Raw genomic sequence first — 14656 nt, 5'->3', positions numbered from 1 at the left:
CATCTCACAAACAATTTTTTTTGTGACTGCAAAATGATCTTTTCAGCCTGTGATGAACTTGCTCAGAGTCCATTCATTTGAGTTTCCTGTATTCAGGAATTTATGTCAGCTTTCCAGTTTTCAAGAAAATGATTCACAAAGAAATGATTCAAAGTATGGAAAGATAGCTTCACAATAAGCAGTAAAGACAAATTGTGCAAGCACATTCAAAGAATCTGCTTAGTTTCTTCAATTGTCCTTACCTTCAATATTGTAAAGAAATGGATGTGTGAGAAATAAAATGAAAATGCCGTGACCCGGATTCGAACCGGGGTTGCTGCGGCCACAACGCAGAGTACTAAACACTATACGATCACGGCAACTTAAACGAGCCAGGTTGGAGTCGAACCTACAATCTTCTGATCCGTAGTCAGACGCGCTATCCATTGCGCCACTGGCCCAGCTGTCTTATACCACTTTGGAGTGTTCATCATGTTTTTGAACCTGTTTCAAGCTTTGATGGTTGTTGAAGTATATACAGAGTCAAATTTTCAGAGTTGACTGTACACTTGCTGCAGGGCTTATTTCCCATAAACATCTCACAAACAATTTTCTTTGTGACTGCTAAATGATCTTTTCAGCCTGTGATGAACTTGCTCAGAGTCAATTCATTTGAGTTTCCTGTATTCAGGAATTTATGTCAGCTTTCCAGATTTCAAGAAAATGATTCACAAAGAAATGATCAAGAAATGATTCAAAGTATGGAAAGATAGCTTCACAATAAGCAGTAAAGACAAATTGTGCAAGCACATTCAAAGAATCTGCTTAGTTCTTCAATTGTCCTTACCTTCAATATTGTAAAGAAATGGATGTGTGAGAAATAAAATGAAAATGCCGTGACCTGGAATTGAACCGGGGTTGCTGCGGCCACAATGCAGAGTACTAACCACTATACGATCACGGCAACTTAAACGAGCCAGGTAGGAGTCGAACTTACAATCTTCTGATCCGTAGTCAGACGCGTTATCCATTGCGCCACTGGCCCAGCTGCCTTATGCCTCTTGGAGTGTTCATCATGTTTTTGAACCTGTTTCAAGCTTTGATGGTTATTTGAAGTATATACAGAATCAAAGTCTGAGAGTTGACTGTACACTTGCTGCAGGGCTTATTTCCCATAAACATCTCACAAACAATTTTCTTTGTGACTGCAAAATGATCTTTTCAGCCTGTGATGAAGTTGCTCAGAGTCCATTCATTTGAGTTTCCTGTATTCAGGAATTTATGTCAGCTTTCCAGATTTCAAGAAAATGATTCACAAAGAAATGATCAAGAAATGATTCAAAGTATGGAAAGATAGCTTCACAATAAGTAGTAAAGACAAATTGTGCAAGCACATTCAAAGAATCTACTTAGTTTCTTCAATTGTCCTTACCTTCAATATTGTAAAGAAATGGATGTGTGAGAAATAAAATGAAAATGCAGTGACCTGGATTCGAACCGGGGTTGCTGCGGCCACAACGCAGAGTACTAACCACTATATGATCACGACAACTTAAACGAGCCAGGTAGGAGTCGAACTTACAATCTTCTGATCCGTAGTCAGACGCGTTATCCATTGCGCCACTGGCCCAGCTGCCTTTTTCGTCTTGGAGTATTCATCATGTTTTTGAACCTGTTTCAAGCTTTGATGGTTATTGAAGTATATACAGAATCAAAGTCTGAGAGTTGACTGTACACTTGCTGCAGGGCTTATTTCCCATAAACATCTCACAAACAATTTTCTTTGTGACTGCAAAATTATCTTTTCAGCCTGTGATGAAGTTGCTCAGAGTCCATTCATTTGAGTTTCCTGTATTCAGGAATTTATGTCAGCTTTCAAGAAAATGATTCACAAAGAAATGATCAAGAAATGATTCAAAGTATGGAAAGATAGCTTCACAATAAGCAGTAAAGACAAATTGTGCAAGCACATTCAAAGAATCTACTTAGTTTCTTCAATTGTCCTTACCTTCAATATTGTAAAGAAATGGATGTGTGAGAAATAAAATGAAAATGGCGCGACCCGGATTCGAACTGGGGTTGCTGCGGCCACAATGCAGAGTACTAACCACTACACGATCACTGCAACTTAAACGAGCCAGGCAGGAGTCGAACCTTCAATATTCTGATCCGTAGTCAGACGCGTTACCCATTGCGCCACTGGCCCAGCTGTCTTATGCCACTTGGAGTGTTCATCATGTTTTTGAACCTGTTTCAAGCTTTGATGGTTATTGAAGTATATACAGAATCAAATTTTGAGAGTTGACTGTACACTTGCTGCAGGGCTTATTTCCCATAAACATCTCACAAACAATTTTCTTTGTGACTGCAAAATGATCTTTTCAGCCTGTGATGAACTTGCTCAGAGTCCATTCATTTGAGTTTCCTGTATTCAGGAATTTATGTCAGCTTTCCAGATTTCAAGAAAATGATTCACAAAGAAATGATCAAGAAATGATTCAAAGTATGGAAAGATAGCTTCACAATAAGCAGTAAAGACAAATTGTGCAAGCACATTCAAAGAATCTGCTTAGTTTCTTCAATTGTCCTTACCTTCAATATTGTAAAGAGATGGATGTGTGAGAAATAAAATGAAAATGCCGTGACCCGGATTTGAACCGGGGTTGCTGCGGCCACAACGCAGAGTACTAACCACTATACGATCATGGCAACTAAAACGAGCCAGGTAGGAGTCGAACCTACAATCTTCTGATCCGTAGTCAGACGCGTTATCCATTGCGCCACTGGCCCAGCTGCCTTACTCCTCTTGGAGTGTTCATCATGTTTTTGAACCTGTTTCAAGCTTTGATGGTTATTGAAGTATATACAGAATCAAATTTTGAGAGTTGACTGTACACTTGCTGCAGGGCTTATTTCCCATAAACATCTCACAAACAATTTTTTTTGTGACTGCAAAATGATCTTTTCAGCCTGTGATGAACTTGCTCAGAGTCCATTCATTTGAGTTTCCTGTATTCAGGAATTTATGTAAGCTTTCCAGATTTCAAGAAAATGATTCACAAAGAAATGATCAAGAAATGATTCAAAGTATGGAAATATAGCTTCACAATAAGTAGTAAAGACAAATTGTGCAAGCACATTCAAAGAATCTACTTAGTTTCTTCAATTGTCCTTACCTTCAATATTGTAAAGAAATGGATGTGTGAGAAATAAAATGAAAATGCCGTGACCCGGATTCGAACTGGGGTTGCTGCGGCTACAACGCAGAATACTAACCACTATACGATCACGGCAACTTAAACGAGCCAGGTAGGAGTCGAACCTTCAATCTTCTGATCCGTAGTCAGACGCGTTATCCATTGCGCCACTGGCCCAGCTGTCTTATGCCACTTGGAGTGTTCATCATGTTTTTGAACCTGTTTCAAGCTTTGATGGTTATTGAAGTATATACAGAATCAAATTTTGAGAGTTGACTGTACACTTGCTGCAGGGCTTATTTCCCATAAACATCTCACAAACAATTTTCTTTGTGACTGCAAAATGATCTTTTCAGCCTGTGATGAACTTGCTCAGTCAATTCATTTGAGTTTCCTGTATTCAGGAATTTATGTCAGCTTTCCAGATTTCAAGAAAACGATTCACAAAGAAATGATCAAGAAATGATTCAAAGTATGGAAAGATAGCTTCACAATAAGCAGTAAAGACAAATTGTGCAAGCACATTCAAAGAATCTGCTTAGTTTCTTCAATTGTCCTTACCTTCAATATTGTAAAGAAATGGATGTGTGAGAAATAAAATGAAAATGCCGTGACCCGGATTCGAACCTGGGTTGCTGCGGCCACAACGCAGAGTGCTAACCACTATACGATCACGGCAACTTAAACGAGCCAGGTAGGAGTCGAACATACAATCTGCTGATCCGTAGTCAGATGCATTATCCATTGCGCATCTGGCCCAGCTGTCTTATGCCACTTGGAGTGTTCATCCTGTTTTTGACCTATGAATTAAAAACTTTTATGAACTGTGAGACAACTTTTGTTATATATTTATTAACCTGTAGTTGCGGACTTAATTATATAGGACGCACTACCAGGAAATTACGTGTTCGTTTCATGGAACACAGGAGAAATATTATTAACAAATGTGAAACTCATAGTGTCTCACGACACTACTCTATGAAACATAATTCCAACCCATTCTGCTTATCTGTGATATGTCTGGAACAGATCGCCCCAACCCCTAGGGGGGGTGACAGATTCAAGAGATTGTGTAGCCGCAAAGTATTCTGGATGCTGAAATTTAATTCTTTGCATCCTGCAGGTCTAAATGAAACTGTGGAACTAAACTCTGTTATTTAAATACATATATATTATCTGTCTCTTTTTCTTTTTCTTAATATAATTACTCTGACATGCTTGAGAAGTACTTTGTCAATGTATTTCTGTCTTCTTTTATATATGTTTATTTTATTTAATTTATTTAATTTATTGTTTAACACATTAACTTTTTATTCATGTTTAAATTTTGACATTTTTATGTCAGGAAAAGATTTGTTCCAATCTCTATATAAATTGTCACATGATCTTTTCAAACAGATATGAATAATACATTCACTTATTAACCATCCTGTATAGCTATCTCTTTCTTATTACATATACATATTACTAATATCAGTGTTGAAATTCCCCCTTAGAGATGTAATAGATACCATGGAAACTACAAAGTTTGTTTTCCATATAAACACTTCCTCATTTTCTCCGGTCATGTGACTGAAACTAAATATACGTCACGTCATGCCATCAGCCGCAAGTATGGCTGAGATAAGCTAAGCATGGTTATGTGAGTCCGGTCACGTGACATTTTACGTGACGACACCGGACATAACCACACAGATACACATCACCTAGCAACCTAATTTGTTTCAGTCACCTGGTGTGTCACATGCTAAGAACAATATACCTTCATTGGATAGGATGCCGATCACGTGACCTTACCAGTCACATGATCGAGGCTTCCCAGATTACTACACAGACACATATTACTTAGCAACCGGCTTTTGTTAGGGTCATCTGGTGTGTCACGTGATAAGATCAATACACTTCCATTGGATGGGATACCGATCACGTGATCTTACCGGTCACGTGATCGGGGCCTTCTAGATTTATATACACATCCTAATAAAGAAAATACTTATATCTTTCTAGCACAAACTCGTTTTTATTATCTATTAGGATATTTAAGTATGTGGGACCAATTAGTTTATAGATATATATATTAAAGTATATTTTTCCAAAGGGCTTACATATTGCAATTATGTGTGAACCACATGTGTAATTAATTATTGCCACAGACATCAGTATAAAAGGGCCTCATGACAGCCACTACCTTACTTGCTCCTGAGGAAGCTGGATCATTTAAAACCAGCGAAACGCGTTGAGCTACTACCTTATCCTGATATTCATCAGTACCACTGGCTTTCCTGACACTCGGCATTACCACAACTGGGACAGTCTCTAGCAGCATCCACCATTCTGGACGCATTCCTCCACGCTAAAGAGGACAACCTATCCAGCTAAATACAGGTGGACTCTATCTGCTCCAAGGATCACTGGTAACTACCTCACATCTGCAATTTTTTCGGTTTATGCACAAATAACCGATTAGTGATGGACATCTCCAGTGATCAAGGTCCCTATGAGTGTCAATAAACTGCCTAACGTGGACTTTATAATAATAATTCAGGCACCTTGTGGCATTTTTTATGGAAAACTGATATACAATTTTATTCATATTTTTATTTTAATGGTTTTATTTTATTGTTTAATCATTCATTTACATGTGAAAAATAAATGTGATATTTTTTATATTTAAGCCCTTTGGTTATTGGATTGTGTTCATTATCTACATGATCAGCCAGCGCTGGTAATTTTTTCTTTCTAGTTGTTTATACCTTGGGGACTTACCATCCCCTTACCAGCTGCTATTGATAGCGCACCCAATTGTTCTTCTTTTTATATTTGATATATTTGGTATACGGGTGCAGCAATCATGAGCTGTTTCATGAATTTTAATGAACGTATGAATAGGAGAGAAAACTATTGGTCCCACATAGACAAATCGACTTCGGATGACCCTTCCTCTGACAAACCTGATATGTATAAAGATTTCTATAAATTAGAGAATCTTTTAAAAGCTGAGTCAAGAAATTGGCTGGATAGTACCAATTTACAACAATATATTGATAAAAAAATAATACCAAGAGGTCTCAGGTTATATAAACCATCCATATTTCAAGAGGATGAGGAATATCAGAAACAATGGGACCAGCTTTTAGATGAGTGCTCTATTGCACTAATGAAATTGGTTGTCAGATACAGGGTCTCCAGGGTTGATTCTTTGGAGAAAGAAATTGATGTACTAAAGAAACATATGGAAGTGTATGATAAAGATGAGGAATTTAATAGTAGAGATAGAGTTATTAATGATAAGGTGGTTAAGTATGAACAAAATATTATGAGTATAAAACAGAAAAAAATGAGACGAGACATGTTGGACTATGAAAATAATGCAGTCCGTACCTTCAGACAGAGAGAAAAGAAAGAGAGATATTCCAACATAGGGGGAAATAATGTTGAACCCTCTTATAGGGATTACCCTAAATCTAATAAAAACATATCACAGAAAGCCAATTATGGTAATTATACACACCCGAATAGATATGAAGTTCTAGCAGAACAGGAAGATAGGTCCTTTCAATCACCCTCTTCTAATTATCCAAAAAGGGATAGATTTCAATCTTTCAGAGGAAGAAGATCATACCATAATGATACCTTTGATCATTATGAAAATAAGGGTGATTTTTTAGGGGCTCGCCCAAAGACATCTCAGTGGCGGCTAAATTCCAGAAATCCAAGAGTGACACCCAAAAGAAGAAGAGATTCCAGTCTAGAGGAATTAGAGGAGGTAGAAACCGAAAGAAAAAACCCCAGAAAATACTAAACTCTAACAATCCAAATGTCCTACGAGACCATGAAAATAAAAAATCTAGTGTCTTTAATCTCTCTAGCAAGACTCTCACCAGTTCAGAGCTATCATTATTAGAGAAGGGTTTGAAATTTTCCCCAACGAATAATCCTAATCTTTTTGAGTTGTATGTGGATCTCAATAGATTTGTACGCACACTATGCCGAAAGAGGTATTTTGCTAAAAAGAACTTAAATGCAAAAAACGATGATTCTATACCCATTGTTCTTAATAGCACAGATGACATCATGCTATCAATGTTAGAACAGTTATGGGAGGAAAACAATACCTCTCATGGAGTACCCTTGACAACGGAAAAGATTTATGATATTAAAAGAGAATCTAGTTCATTTAAAAACAAATCTGAATTTTTCCCAATATCAGCTAAGAGCAGTAGCATAGAGGCATTTTATAGAATTACTTTGGATGATTTTAAAGCAATGGTAGAACGTAACCAGGATAAGTTTCAAACCCCTTCCAATTTAACTAAACAGGAACATAAGGCACTTCGCATACTAACACAGGATAACTCTTTGGTATTTAAAGAGGCCGATAAGGGTGGTGGTCTCGTTATTATGAATCGTACTGATTATGTTAAAGAAGCTTATAATCAATTAGAAGATAAAAACTTTTATAAAATTCTTGATACCAATCCCACATCTACTTTTTTGACGGAGTTAAAAGAGCTTCTTGATTCTGCATTGGAATCTGGTGTCCTGTCTAAGGAAGAACACCGATTCTTACTACCACAATATCCCATCACTCCCACTTTTTACTTTTTACCCAAAATTCACAAATCCCTCACTGCACCCCCTGGTCGTCCTATTGTTTCGGGTATAGATTCCCTCACATCTAATTTGTCCCATTACGTCGACACTTTCCTTCAACCACGAGTCTCCACACTGAGATCACATCTAAAGGATACGACTGATTTTCTTATCAAAATAAAAGATATAAAATGGCAGGACTCTTTTGCTTTCCTGACCCTTGATGTTAAATCATTATACACCCATATCCCTCATGTATTGGGTTGCGATACCATTTTTTAGACGTTTGGAACTAGATAGTGATCTCAGTGTGGATCACAGATTTTTTCTTATACAGTGTATTAAGTTTATTCTTACTCACAATTATTTCACGTTTTTAGACCGTTATTATTTACAGGTGATGGGTACGGCCATGGGGACCAGGTTCGCCCCCAGTTATGCCAATCTATACATGGGCGACTTCGAGCAACAACATATATGGAGTAGTCCATGGGGGGCGTCCCTGGTCTACTATGGCCGTTATATCGATGATTTATTTATTATTTGGGATGGGGACGAGTTATCTGCCAATCACTTTATTTCTAATCTTAACACTAATTTATTTAATTTATCCTTCACTCACACATATAGTAAGAACCGTGTGGACTTCCTTGACCTGACACTAGAAATAATCAATAATGAAATTACCACCTCTAATTACACTAAACCAGTGAACACCCATTCCTATTTACATTATACTAGCTCACACTATAGACCTTGGAAGGATAATATCCCCAAAGGTCAATTTATGAGACTACGTCGGAACTGTTCTACCATTGAGACATTTGCCTCACAGGCCAAAGATCTAATCAATTCATTTAGAACTAGAGATTACCCAGAGACGTTGTTACAACAGGCCTATATAGAAGTCTATAACATGGATAGACAACTTCTTTTTCATCAGAAGAATCTGTCTACACACAAAACTGGAAGACAGAAAAATAGAGATTTTTCCTTTTTCTGTAAATATAACAGATGTGCTCGAGAAATAAAATCCATAGTCTCACGTAATTACCGAATATTAAAACAAGACAATATACTTAACACTATTTTGCCTACTCAATTACAAATGATTTACAGGAAAAACAGATCATTAAAGACTATACTGGCTCCTAGTCATTTAAGAAATATCAAAGAATCTAGTATCCAAATAGGGGTAGAATGGCTTACTACGAAACCATTGGGTTTCCACAAATGTGGCCAAACAAGATGTACTATGTGTTCACACATACAACGTAAGACCGACTCAATCAATATTCCATATTTCAATGAGACCTATGAATTAAAAACTTTTATGAACTGTGAGACAACTTTTGTTATATATTTATTAACCTGTAGTTGCGGACTTAATTATATAGGACGCACTACCAGGAAATTACGTGTTCGTTTCATGGAACACAGGAGAAATATTATTAACAAATGTCAAACTCATAGTGTCTCACGACACTACTCTATGAAACATAATTCCAACCCATTCTGCTTATCTGTGATATGTCTGGAACAGATCGCCCCAACCCCTAGGGGGGGTGACAGATTCAAGAGATTGTGTAGCCGCAAAGTATTCTGGATGCTGAAATTTAGTTCTTTGCATCCTGCAGGTCTAAATGAAACTGTGGAACTAAACTCTGTTATTTAAATACATATATATTATCTGTCTCTTTTTCTTTTTCTTAATATAATTACTCTGACATGCTTGAGAAGTACTTTGTCAATGTATTTCTGTCTTCTTTTATATATGTTTATTTTATTTAATTTATTTTATTTATTGTTTAACACATTAACTTTTTATTCATGTTTAAATTTTGACATTTTTATGTCAGGAAAAGATTTGTTCCAATCTCTATATAAATTGTCACATGATCTTTTCAAACAGATATGAATAATACATTCACTTATTAACCATCCTGTATAGCTATCTCTTTCTTATTACATATACATATTACTAATATCAGTGTTGAAATTCCCCCTTAGAGATGTAATAGATACCATGGAAACTACAAAGTTTGTTTTCCATATAAACACTTCCTCATTTTCTCCGGTCATGTGACTGAAACTAAATATACGTCACGTCATGCCATCAGCCGCAAGTACGGCTGAGATAAGCTAAGCATGGTTATGTGAGTCCGGTCACGTGACATTTTACGTGACGACACCGGACATAACCACACAGATACACATCACCTAGCAACCTAATTTGTTTCAGTCACCTGGTGTGTCACATGCTAAGAACAATATACCTTCATTGGATAGGATGCCGATCACGTGACCTTACCAGTCACATGATCGAGGCTTCCCAGATTACTACACAGACACATATTACTTAGCAACCGGCTTTTGTTAGGGTCATCTGGTGTGTCACGTGATAAGATCAATACACTTCCATTGGATGGGATACCGATCACGTGATCTTACCGGTCACGTGATCGGGGCCTTCTAGATTTATATACACATCCTAATAAAGAAAATACTTATATCTTTCTAGCACAAACTCGTTTTTATTATCTATTAGGATATTTAAGTGTGTGGGACCAATTAGTTTATAGATATATATATTAAAGTATATTTTTCCAAAGGGCTTACATATTGCAATTATGTGTGAACCACATGTGTAATTAATTATTGCCACAGACATCAGTATAAAAGGGCCTCATGACAGCCACTACCTTACTTGCTCCTGAGGAAGCTGGATCATTTAAAACCAGCGAAACGCGTTGAGCTACTACCTTATCCTGATATTCATCAGTACCACTGGCTTTCCTGACACTCGGCATTACCACAACTGGGACAGTCTCTAGCAGCATCCACCATTCTGGACGCATTCCTCCACGCTAAAGAGGACAACCTATCCAGCTAAATACAGGTGGACTCTATCTGCTCCAAGGATCACTGGTAACTACCTCACATCTGCAATTTTTTCGGTTTATGCACAAATAACCGATTAGTGATGGACATCTCCAGTGATCAAGGTCCCTATGAGTGTCAATAAACTGCCTAACGTGGACTTTATAATAATAATTCAGGCACCTTGTGGCATTTTTTATGGAAAACTGATATACAATTTTATTCATATTTTTATTTTAATGGTTTTATTTTATTGTTTAATCATTCATTTACATGTGTAAAATAAATGTGATATTTTTTATATTTAAGCCCTTTGGTTATTGGATTGTGTTCATTATCTACATGATCAGCCAGCGCTGGTAATTTTTTCTTTCTAGTTGTTCATCCTGTTTTTGAACCTGTTTCAAGCTTTGATGGTTATTGAAGTATATACAGAATCAAATTTTGAGAGTTGACTGTACACTTGCTGCAGGGCTTATTTCCCATAAACATCTCACAAACAATTTTTTTTGTGACTGCAAAATGATCTTTTCAGCCTGTGATGAACTTGCTCAGAGTCCATTCATTTGAGTTTCCTGTATTCAGGAATTTATGTCAGCTTTCCAGATTTCAAAAAAATGATTCACAAAGAAATGATTCAAAGTATGGAAAGATAGCTTCACAATAAGCAGTAAAGACAAATTGTGCAAGCACATTCAAAGAATCTGCTTAGTTTCTTCAATTGTCCTTACCTTCAATATTGTAAAGAAATGGATGTGTGAGAAATAAAATGAAAATGCCGTGATCCGGATTCGAACCGGGGTTGCTGCGGCCACAACGCAGAGTACTAACCACTATACGATCACGGCAACTTAAACGAGCCAGGTAGGAGTCGAACCTACAATCTTCTGATCCGTAGTCAGACGCGTTATCCATTGCACCACTGGCCCAGCTGTCTTAAACTACTTTGGAGTGTTCATCATGTTTTTGAACCTGTTTCAAGCTTTGATGGTTGTTGAAGTATATACAGAATCAAATTTTCAGAGTTGACTGTACACTTGCTGCAGGGCTTATTTCCCATAAACATCTCACAAACAATTTTCTTTGTGACAGCAAAATAATCTTTTCAGTCTGTGATGAAGTTGCTCAGAGTCCATTCATTTGAGTTTCCTGTATTCAGGAATTTATGTCAGCTTTCCAGATTTCAAGAAAATGATTCACAAAGAAATGATTCAAAGTATGGAAAGATAGCTTCACAATAAGCAGTAAAGACAAATTGTGCAAGCACATTCAAAGAATCTGCTTAGTTTCTTCAATTGTCCTTACCTTCAATATTGTAAAGAAATGGATGTGTGAGAAATAAAATGAAAATGCCGTGACCCGGATTCGAACCAGGGTTGCTGCGGCCACAACGCAGAATACTAACCACTATACGATCACGGCAACTTAAACGAGCCAGGTAGGAGTCGAACCTACAATCTTCTGATCCGTAGTCAGACGCGTTATCCATTGCGCCACTGGCCCAGCTGTCTTATACCACTTTGGAGTGTTCATCATGTTTTTGAACCTGTTTCAAGCTTTGATGGTTGTTGAAGTATATACAGAATCAAATTTTCAGAGTTGACTGTACACTTGCTGCAGGGCTTATTTCCCATAAACATCTCACAAACAATTTTCTTTGTGACTGCAAAATAATCTTTTCAGCCTGTGATGAACTTGCTCAGAGTCCATTCATTTGAGTTTCCTGTATTCAGGAATTTATGTCAGCTTTCCAGATTTCAAGAAAACGATTCACAAAGAAATGATCAAGAAATGATTCAAAGTATGGAAAGATAGCTTCACAATAAGCAGTAAAGACAAATTGTGCAAGCACATTCAAAGAATCTGCTTAGTTTCTTCAATTGTCCTTACCTTCAATATTGTAAAGAAATGGATGTGTGAGAAATAAAATGAAAATGCCGTGACCCGGATTCGAACCGGGGTTGCTGCGGCCACAACGCAGAGTACTAACCACTATACGATCACGGCAACTTAAACGAGCCAGGTAGGAGTCGAACCTACAATCTTCTGATCCGTAGTCAGACGCTTTATCCATTGCGCCACTGGCCCAGCTGTCTTATACCACTTTGGAGTGTTCATCATGTTTTTGAACCTGTTTCAAGCTTTGATGGTTGTTGAAGTATATACAGAATCAAATTTTCAGAGTTGACTGTACACTTGCTGCAGGGCTTATTTCCCATAAACATCTCACAAACAATTTTCTTTGTGACTGCAAAATAATCTTTTCAGCCTGTGATGAACTTGCTCAGAGTCCATTCATTTGAGTTTCCTGTATTCAGGAATTTATGTCAGCTTTCCAGATTTCAAGAAAACGATTCACAAAGAAATGATTCAAAGTATGGAAAGATAGCTTCACAATAAGCAGTAAAGATAAATTGTGCAAGCACATTCAAAGAATCTGCTTAGTTTCTTCAATTGTCCTTACCTTCAATATTGTAAAGAAATGGATGTGTGAGAAATAAAATGAAAATGCCGTGACCCAGATTCGAACCGGGGTTGCTGCGACCACAACGCAGAGTACTAACCACTATACGATCACGGCAACTTAAACGAGCCAGGTAGGAGTCGAACCTACAATCTTCTGATCCGTAGTCAGACGCGTTATCCACTGCGCCACTGGCCCAGCTGTCTTATACCACTTTGGAGTGTTCATCATGTTTTTGAACCTGTTTCAAGCTTTGATGGTTGTTGAAGTATATACAGAATCAAATTTTCAGAGTTGACTGTACACTTGCTGCAGGGCTTATTTCCCATAAACATCTCACAAACAATTTTCTTTGTGACTGCAAAATAATCTTTTCAGCCTGTGATGAACTTGCTCAGAGTCCATTCATTTGAGTTTCCTGTATTCAGGAATTTATGTCAGCTTTCCAGATTTCAAGAAAACGATTCACAAAGAAATGATCAAGAAATGATTCAAAGTATGGAGAGATAGCTTCACAATAAGCAGTAAAGACAAATTGTGCAAGCACATTCAAAGAATCTGCTTAGTTTCTTCAATTGTCCTTACCTTCAATATTGTAAAGAAATGGATGTGTGAGAAATAAAATGAAAATGCCGTGACCCGGATTCGAACCGGGGTTGCTGCGGCCACTACGCAGAGTACTAACCACTATACGATCACGGCAACTTAAACGAGCCAGGTAGGAGTCGAACCTACAATCTTCTGATCCGTAGTCAGACGCGTTATCCATTGCGCCACTGGCCCAGCTGTCTTATACCACTTTGGAGTGTTCATCATGTTTTTGAACCTGTTTCAAGCTTTGATGGTTGTTGAAGTATATACAGAATCAAATTTTCAGAGTTGACTGTACACTTGCTGCAGGGCTTATTTCCCATAAACATCTCACAAACAATTTTCTTTGTGACTGCAAAATGATCTTTTCAGCCTGTGATGAACTTGCTCAGAGTCAATTCATTTGAGTTTCCTGTATTCAGGAATTTATGTCAGCTTTCCAGATTTCAAGAAAATGATTCACAAAGAAATGATCAAGAAATGATTCAAAGTATGGAAAGATAGCTTCACAATAAGCAGTAAAGACAAATTGTGCAAGCACATTCAAAGAATCTGCTTAGTTCTTCAATTGTCCTTACCTTCAATATTGTAAAGAAATGGATGTGTGAGAAATAAAATGAAAATGCCGTGACCTGGAATTGAACCGGGGTTGCTGCGGCCACAACGCAGAGTACTAACCACTATACGATCACGGCAACTTAAACGAGCCAGGTAGGAGTCGAACCTACAATCTTCTGATCCGTAGTCAGACGCGTTATCCATTGCGCCACTGGCCCAGCTGCCTTATGCCTCTTGGAGTGTTCATCATGTTTTTGAACCTGTTTCAAGCTTTGATGGTTATTTGAAGTATATACAGAATCAAAGTCTGAGAGTTGACTGTACACTTGCTGCAGGGCTTATTTCCCATAAACATCTCACAAACAATTTTCTTTGTGACTGCAAAATGATCTTT

At 37.5% G+C, this 14656-nt stretch overlaps 15 non-coding genes across 15 annotated transcripts; all 15 read right to left on the bottom strand.

Moving 5' to 3' along the window:
* Positions 1-367: 367 nt before the first annotated feature.
* On the bottom strand, positions 368-440 carry TRNAR-ACG (transfer RNA arginine (anticodon ACG)). The gene has a single exon. It is a non-coding gene; the product is annotated as a tRNA-Arg (tRNA).
* Positions 441-951: 511 nt separating this feature from the next.
* Positions 952-1024, bottom strand: TRNAR-ACG (transfer RNA arginine (anticodon ACG)). The gene has a single exon. It is a non-coding gene; the product is annotated as a tRNA-Arg (tRNA).
* Positions 1025-1536: 512 nt separating this feature from the next.
* Positions 1537-1609, bottom strand: TRNAR-ACG (transfer RNA arginine (anticodon ACG)). Its single transcript has one exon. It is a non-coding gene; the product is annotated as a tRNA-Arg (tRNA).
* Positions 1610-2112: 503 nt separating this feature from the next.
* TRNAR-ACG (transfer RNA arginine (anticodon ACG)) lies at positions 2113-2185 on the bottom strand. Its single transcript has one exon. It is a non-coding gene; the product is annotated as a tRNA-Arg (tRNA).
* Positions 2186-2616: 431 nt separating this feature from the next.
* Positions 2617-2688, bottom strand: TRNAH-GUG (transfer RNA histidin (anticodon GUG)). Its single transcript has one exon. It is a non-coding gene; the product is annotated as a tRNA-His (tRNA).
* An 8-nt stretch (positions 2689-2696) lies between these two features.
* On the bottom strand, positions 2697-2769 carry TRNAR-ACG (transfer RNA arginine (anticodon ACG)). The gene has a single exon. It is a non-coding gene; the product is annotated as a tRNA-Arg (tRNA).
* A 511-nt stretch (positions 2770-3280) lies between these two features.
* TRNAR-ACG (transfer RNA arginine (anticodon ACG)) lies at positions 3281-3353 on the bottom strand. The gene has a single exon. It is a non-coding gene; the product is annotated as a tRNA-Arg (tRNA).
* An 8152-nt stretch (positions 3354-11505) lies between these two features.
* TRNAR-ACG (transfer RNA arginine (anticodon ACG)) lies at positions 11506-11578 on the bottom strand. The gene has a single exon. It is a non-coding gene; the product is annotated as a tRNA-Arg (tRNA).
* A 421-nt stretch (positions 11579-11999) lies between these two features.
* Positions 12000-12071, bottom strand: TRNAH-GUG (transfer RNA histidin (anticodon GUG)). The gene has a single exon. It is a non-coding gene; the product is annotated as a tRNA-His (tRNA).
* An 8-nt stretch (positions 12072-12079) lies between these two features.
* TRNAR-ACG (transfer RNA arginine (anticodon ACG)) lies at positions 12080-12152 on the bottom strand. The gene has a single exon. It is a non-coding gene; the product is annotated as a tRNA-Arg (tRNA).
* Positions 12153-12584: 432 nt separating this feature from the next.
* Positions 12585-12656, bottom strand: TRNAH-GUG (transfer RNA histidin (anticodon GUG)). Its single transcript has one exon. It is a non-coding gene; the product is annotated as a tRNA-His (tRNA).
* Positions 12657-12664: 8 nt separating this feature from the next.
* TRNAR-ACG (transfer RNA arginine (anticodon ACG)) lies at positions 12665-12737 on the bottom strand. The gene has a single exon. It is a non-coding gene; the product is annotated as a tRNA-Arg (tRNA).
* A 501-nt stretch (positions 12738-13238) lies between these two features.
* Positions 13239-13311, bottom strand: TRNAR-ACG (transfer RNA arginine (anticodon ACG)). The gene has a single exon. It is a non-coding gene; the product is annotated as a tRNA-Arg (tRNA).
* Positions 13312-13823: 512 nt separating this feature from the next.
* On the bottom strand, positions 13824-13896 carry TRNAR-ACG (transfer RNA arginine (anticodon ACG)). Its single transcript has one exon. It is a non-coding gene; the product is annotated as a tRNA-Arg (tRNA).
* A 511-nt stretch (positions 13897-14407) lies between these two features.
* TRNAR-ACG (transfer RNA arginine (anticodon ACG)) lies at positions 14408-14480 on the bottom strand. The gene has a single exon. It is a non-coding gene; the product is annotated as a tRNA-Arg (tRNA).
* Between the last annotated feature and the right edge of the window lie 176 nt (positions 14481-14656).

The sequence above is a fragment of the Pseudophryne corroboree genome, chromosome 6 (assembly GCF_028390025.1).
Source record: "Pseudophryne corroboree isolate aPseCor3 chromosome 6, aPseCor3.hap2, whole genome shotgun sequence".
In the NCBI taxonomy this organism is placed as follows: domain Eukaryota; kingdom Metazoa; phylum Chordata; class Amphibia; order Anura; family Myobatrachidae; genus Pseudophryne; species Pseudophryne corroboree.
The sequence above is the reverse complement of the archived record's forward strand: the minus strand, read 5'-3'. Positions and strand labels throughout refer to the sequence as shown.